The 6,870-nt window shown below is 48.4% G+C and overlaps 2 pseudogenes; both read right to left on the bottom strand.

The window, feature by feature from the left end:
• Window positions 1-1,539: 1,539 nt before the first annotated feature.
• On the bottom strand, window positions 1,540-2,272 carry LOC146895222 (large ribosomal subunit protein uL29 pseudogene; annotated as a pseudogene).
• Window positions 2,015-3,074, bottom strand: LOC125403139 (mitochondrial import inner membrane translocase subunit Tim23 pseudogene; annotated as a pseudogene).
• Window positions 3,075-6,870: the final 3,796 nt, after the last annotated feature.

Genomic DNA, 6,870 nt, shown 5'->3' with positions numbered 1-6,870 from the left:
GGGAGGTGGGGGTGGACCTAGGAGAACTGTGGGAGTGTGGCATGGGTGGTAAAGATAACCAAAATGCGTTGTGTGAAATCCGTAAAGAATTGATGACAGTCACAGATAACAGACACCCAGTATTTTCTGCCTGCGACCTCACACTGAAGGTGATCGTCCTCATCCCACAGCTTAGGAAGTAAAGGTTTGGGAGCTTTAAGAAACCAAAACAACCCAAGGTTAAGCTGTGGCAGATCCAGGGTGGGAATCCTGGCATTCTGCCCTCGGCTGGCTGTTGGCCTCAGAGCCTCTCAGAGCCATCCTAAGGACTCTGCCCCCCTCCAAACCCTTCACTTTATTGGAGCCCCTCCAAGCTACTCACACGGGGTATTTCTTCTGCCCTCTCCCTTCCAGAAAACAAGGACTGTGTCTCTTTCCCACCTCACGGCATCCCACACCCCAACACCTGGCAGGGGTCCAGGCTCAGTCAAGCTTTACAACTCACTCTGAATTCACACCCAGGCTCTGTTCTCCTAGTAGGGCTATGATAGTCAGGAATCACTTGTGTAGTGAGAACCAAGCTCCTGGCACCGAGGAATGAGTGGGAAGAGAGAAGTCAACGGTTGGTGAGAATCACACAGGCTAGCTCACTTCACACTGAGGTTCTTCACTAGGGGTAGGTGTTGGGAGCCGGGAGCTGGCAGGAAACAGTGTGCTCCTCCTCCTCTGTCTCTTTGGGTCTCAGGACCACTGTCAGGTCTCTGCTCCAAACTCTCTTTGGCCCCTCAAAACAGATCCCCGGGACTCTCCATGGGAAATGTGGCCCACAGAGTCGCCCCGCCATCCCAGTGACCGCACCCCTCCTGCTCTACTACAGCTGCTCTACAGCTGACTTACGATGATGTACTATTTTGCTTGAATACAGAAAGAAAAATCCAGTTTCTACAACTGGTAATGGGAAGAGAATTTTAACAGCCTCTTTAGAAAATTATAGATAGCTTTGATATTCCACTAAAACTCAATATGTGTTTGGGATTTTTGTTTGGGTTAGGATTTTTGCTTGTTTGGTGTTTTGTGTTATTATCAAACAGGGTTTCATGTAGCCCAGGCTGGCCTGTAGCACTGTGTAGATGAGGATAATCTTAAACTCTTGATCCTCCTGCCTCGGCCACCCCGCACCAAGTGCTGGGGTTATGGGTATATACATCATGCCCAGATTATATGTTGCTGGGGAAGAAACCAGCTAGGCAAAACCTCTAATGATTGAACCATATCCCCAACCCCTAAGTGCTGGGATTTTAAAGAACAAGTTGTGATATGAAGTCTGAAATCCTATCAGTGAACTGTCTGCTCTGCCATGTTACAGTCCCAAGAAAGTAAATGCCAAACAGATATGAGACAGGCTGTCTTTAGTTACAACAATTCCTGGGAGAAGGTGGCAAAAATGTAAGACAAGTTTTTTTTTTAAAATGTAGTTATTTCCATAAAGTATATGTTGGTGTACAATGGGTTCATACTGTAATCAGAATAAATTACTAAATATCTTTTTTTTTTGCCAGTCTTGCACTTTATTGCCCTTCCCTTAGGCCTTGACCGCAGACTTGTGTAGCAGGTACAGCCTCTCCTTCCGCTGCTGCTTCTTTGTCTTCAGCTTCTCCTTGCGCTTGGTGAGCCGGTCGCGCATGGCTCAAGTTTTCTTGGGTCGCAGGTCCAGAGGCTTGTACTTCTTGCCCTTGTAGAATTTCCTGAGGTTTTCCTTTTGAGTCTGGTTAACGACGGTGAGGACACGGGCAATGTATTTGCGGACAACTCGTAACTTGGAGAGCTTGGACACCGCGCCGCCTGTCACCTTGGCGATGCAAAGCTGGGATAGCTCCACCTTCATTCAACTCATCCAGTTGTTTTAGCAGCTCCTCCTTCTTCTTGCCGCACAGGTCTTGGTCATGGCTGTGTTGCTTACCACTGAGGCCACTTGGTCCGAGAGAAAGAGGAAGAGTCAGGGCTGATTTCCATAACTACTCAATTACTAAATATCTTTTTTTTTCTATTTTCTCACTTTATTTGGAATACAGGGCAACATTTGCTTTAGATTTTTAACTGATAAACATGGTGATAAAAGCACTGAAAATAAGTACAGCCTGAATTTGGAGAGTAAGTGGCTTTCCAGTTTGGGGGCAGGAGAGAAACAGGTGTGAGACCATCTCCAAAGGAGAAGAGAACACATACTCAGTGAGCCACCAAAGGGTTTGGCTTCCGCTCACTAAGGGCACACAGTGCAGTCCAGGCTAACCATCCATGATCTTTGTCACAGCAAATCAGAGTCTCCAATTGTTCAAAGTAATTGTAGTACAAAAGAGAAAGCTACTCCAGACTGACTTATTAGTCTGTCTGGATGACTGTGAAATGTCCCCCATCCTGAGGTGGCCAAGGTCTTCAGAGTGATTGTTGGAGCAGGGAGCCTTTCATGTGCTCCCAGTTGTGATACAGCGCATAGAGACTGGTGAGTGTCAGTCCTGATAGGCCACCGCATGCCATTCCTCGAAGACCACCTGTACATTTATACAACAGTCCCGTCATAGTTCCGGCTGCTATTGTGTTGAGGTCATTTGTGCACCCGGTGTTTTCTCAATGATAACACCAAATGCACTATAGAGCAAAGCCAGACCACCTAGAGTATTAGCCCAAAGTGCCCCTTGCCTAGTCACCATATTCAAAATCTGTACATTTCTTGGTTTGGACCAGGCCATGCTCTGGGTTTCCTTCAATCCTAGCCGAAGACCGTTCATTGCCCCAAAAGCAGCCCCTGTCATGCAACATCCTCCAATGGTAAAGAAAGCTAGCTCAAGTCTGCCTCGGGTTTTGTTAGCGCCAGTTGGCAAAATGAACTCATCAATATCTTGAACAAGATAGCGTGGATCCACATTTAAATACGAAGACAGGGGGTTCATACCAGTTAGTGGAACGCCGGCCAAATCAGCGTGCGAGTAACCCGCTCCTCCCGCTCCTCCCGCTCCGAAGAAGCCGGCCAACCCGCCGGTGGTTTTGTTGCCACTCCCCCCCCCCCTCCCGCCACCCTCCATGACGTCGCGGCAAACTGCGGTGGGCTTCCCACCACCACCACCTCAGGCCGGGGTTGTGTGCTCGGCCGTGGTCCCCACAGCAACAGCGGGAAGACCCGCGTTGCTACTCAATTACTAAATATCTTAAGCCCACTTTTCTAAACCAGGCCTGTAGGCACGTGTTGCTTTCATTATGAAAAATCCTAAGATGAAAGGCGGGGAGCATCCATTTAAGCTATGCTGTATATCAGCTTATCTTTTCACTTACAAATATACTGAGGGCACTCGTTCATGTCACAACATATAGTGTAAATAGCTACTATATCACCAGCCCAGCACACGCAGAAACCACGCTACACAATGAGGACATCCGTTCACTCCCTCCGCACATCAAAGTTGTGTCAAATCCACAAGGTCATCTCTGTTCTGCAGATGGAGACACTTGCACACAGTGAGGTTTAGCTACTTGCCCAAGACCCCCACAGCTAATTAGGTGATAGAAACCATTTTAAACTCAGACCTCTGATTCTAGCAGGCTTTATAGTAGTTGAAAATATGAAGTGCGCAGATCTCTAAACAAATGAAGTATTTATAATGATTGGAGATTGAACTGAGGCTTTGGGTAGGAGTAACTATGCCCTGAGCTTGGTGCGCTGGTTTGCATACCCATGAATCATCATTCACCTTGAGTTACGTGTGATCTTGGTATACCTGTTATGGTTTGATTCCAAGATCTTAGAGCTCTGGATCTTTGCCAACATACATTGGTAATATTTGGTGGGTGGCAAAAGTTGAGGGATGCCTTTATGGGACCCAGGTCTTATTCTAACATATTTCTTTCTCCATGATCCCGTTTTTCTTTAGACCACGTGTCCCATTTAAACACTGATCTGCTTATAGCCTAGAGAGCTGGGATCCCTCCCACAGACTGGCTCCTGGGAGGCAGGAACTCTTTTAAAATTCTGGGGAAGAAGAAACTGTATCCTGCTCTACCTAGCCCCTAGGGTTCCTGCACCATGTGCCTACATCCTAATGTGCTCTGGCACCCAACGCCCTCCACCTGGGTTTCATCAGCCGCTGCCCCCACACAGCTGGAACCTGCTCTGCCTGCAACTATCTGGAAACTTCTGTCCCTTTGGAACAGAAGTGTTGTCAAACTTAAATGGAAATGGCCCTGAACCCAGAAGTGTTGTCAAACGTAAATGGAAACACTTCATCATGTCACCCCCCAGTTAGGCCACTCAGGGGACACTTGTTCTCTCTAGAATGACCCTGTGGGGACAGTATCATAGGAACCTCATAAGTACCCTCCATACATGCTTTCCTTGCTCTGTTTTCATGTGTATTATCCCTCCCAACAACCCTTTTACTAGTCCCCTGAAGCACTTCTTTAGATATTCTCCAAACCTTGGCCCCCAGGCTTGCTTCTAGCAGCAAATACTTAAGAAAGCCTGGCCCTGGGCCTTAAGCACCACCACTTCCCCGTGCCTCTGAGTCACAGCCTATGTCCTGAATGATTAAGCACCAGGGTCTTAGAATCCTAGGGCTGTGAAGCTGGAGTGAAGGCAGGAACAGGTAAGGAAAAAACCACGTCAGGGGCTGGGGAGATGGCTCAGCGGTTAAGGAAAAAGCCATATCAGGGGCTGGGGAGATGGCTCAGCGGTTAAGGAAAAAGCCATATCAGGGGCTGGGGAGATGGCTCAGCGGTTAAGGTAAAAACCCTATCAATTATAGTTTCCAGAGAGCTTGGCAGTGAAACCCTCTGGGAGGATGGTGTCACCAGGATACTGGGAGAGGGTAAGTTGGCTTGTGAATGGCAACTGGCCAATACCCAGGAATTTTGCAAACTGATTGTTAAACCTTGGGAACTTGAATGTGGCCATGGTGAGAAGGTTTACACCATTGCAATGGCTGTGAGCTAGCACTAAACTATTCTCATCCCAACCCTAGGGAGTCAGTGTACCACCATATCGCTGCTCATAACTTTAAAATATGGGTTCTGAAGTCAGGGAGCCTTGGGTTCCATGGTATGGTTGCTAGTTGTACTAGTGATTTTCTCTGGGGTAAGAGCTCTAAACTAGTGCCTCATATGCAGATGCAAAACAAAACATGCCAGCTAGGAAGTTAAACAAGACAGGAGGCAGACTGAAGAGATAGCTCGATCATTGAAGTGCTTGCCTTACAATCACTAGGACCTGAGTTCAATCCCCAGAACCTACGTTTTAAAAAACCCATCATGGTGATGCACTCTTGCATCCCAGAGCTGGAGAAGTAGAGACAGGCGCCAGTCTCACTGAATCAGTGGGTTCCGGGTTCACTGAGAGAGCCTGTATCAATAAACAAGGTGGTAAATGATTGATTGATACACAGAGTGGGGGAGCACAGAAAAGCCCAGATCGTGGTATCAGGGACCACAGCTCTGGTGTCCAGATGTCAGCCAACCCATTCCCCAAAGCAGTGGCTCTGTGCTACCCAGGAAAGATGATCTGATGCTCTCAGCTCAGGATTGCCGTGAAGGAGCCAAGCCTGCGTTCTGTTGACACCTCAAAGGGAGAAAACACTAGAATGTGTTCCCAATGTCCTTTGGGAGCCAGTTTGTTAGAAGGTAGCTATGTCTGTACAATTAAAATCATGAAGCCCTGAGCTCAGGATCCATACTCCTGGGGCAGTACAGTAACACAAAATCCTCCCAGGAAATCCATCACGTGCATTGTTAGGAGATCATGGCCAGCTCTGTCAGTCACAAGCCTGATCTCTGGGCCAGCTTTCGACAGCTGATGGCTTCCCAGCTCTGATCGCCTCTAGCTCAGGCACAGGATACTATGTCTGGAGTAGCCTTCCTCAGCCACGACTGCCAGAATTGGGTGGCTCGGTTCCCAGCTTGCTTCCTCTTGGGGAAGGCTGCTCTGGGGTGTGCCCCACAGTATCTTCCGGAAGGTACCGCTAAGATAGAGCCGAGCTACAAAACAGGAGCACTCACTTCTGCCACTTTCGCTCCACTTCAATTTCCCTCCACTCCCCACCCAGAGCTCACCTGGAAACATCTGCATTGGTCCCTTTCCAGTCGCTGTAACAAAAGGCCTGAGGCTGAGACTTGCATGGCTTATAATTCTGGTGACTGGATAGCACCTACAATATGGTGCTGGCCTCCTAGCCAGAGTCCCTTTGACTGCTCCAAACACAGCAGAGGAGGAAGGGAACCACTGCATGTGTAACTAGGTATGCAGGTAGAGTTGCTTTGCTGTATGGCCACCTGTCGTGTAAGAACTCACTTACTCCATGAGACCAACATCCATCCCTGCCAGAGATGGTGCCTGATAACCTCATCACAAGACTCCACCTGAGGGTCCTGGCACCCAAACTCAACTACAGCAGTGTCCCACGTTAAGCCTTCCCATTCATGAACAATGAAAGGCAATTGTTCAACACTTTCTCTGTCCCTTTCTCTGAGAAGTAGACTTGTACAGGGGCCTGGGCATAGCCAGTACAGAGGAGGGAACTGAGCTGAGCTGAGAGTGGTGAATCGGGCTGGGATTAGGGGTGAGGAGCCATCCATCTTTAGCCCCCTCCGCCATCCTCCCTGGGTTCAGAATGCAGTTCATACATCACACTTGTAAATGTTTACTGCAGGTGTTTCACCAGGACCCAGAGTTATGGGCTTGCTGGAGAAGCCCTCAGGAGAAAAGAAAAGACATTTGCTGTAGAGTTTCCAGGCCGGATTTCCCATTAGTAATCGTGAAAGACAGCCTTTATTAAGCGCTTACTCTTTGTCGGGCACTGTGACGCCAGGAGATGGCCTCGTTCGGCTGCCACAGCAAGGGTGTGTGTGGCA

The sequence above is a fragment of the Myodes glareolus genome, chromosome 3 (genome assembly GCF_982192425.1).
Source record: "Myodes glareolus chromosome 3, mMyoGla1.1, whole genome shotgun sequence".
Classification (NCBI taxonomy): domain Eukaryota; kingdom Metazoa; phylum Chordata; class Mammalia; order Rodentia; family Cricetidae; genus Myodes; species Myodes glareolus.
Note: the sequence above shows the minus strand (reverse complement) of the source record. Positions and strands in the feature narration are given on the sequence as shown.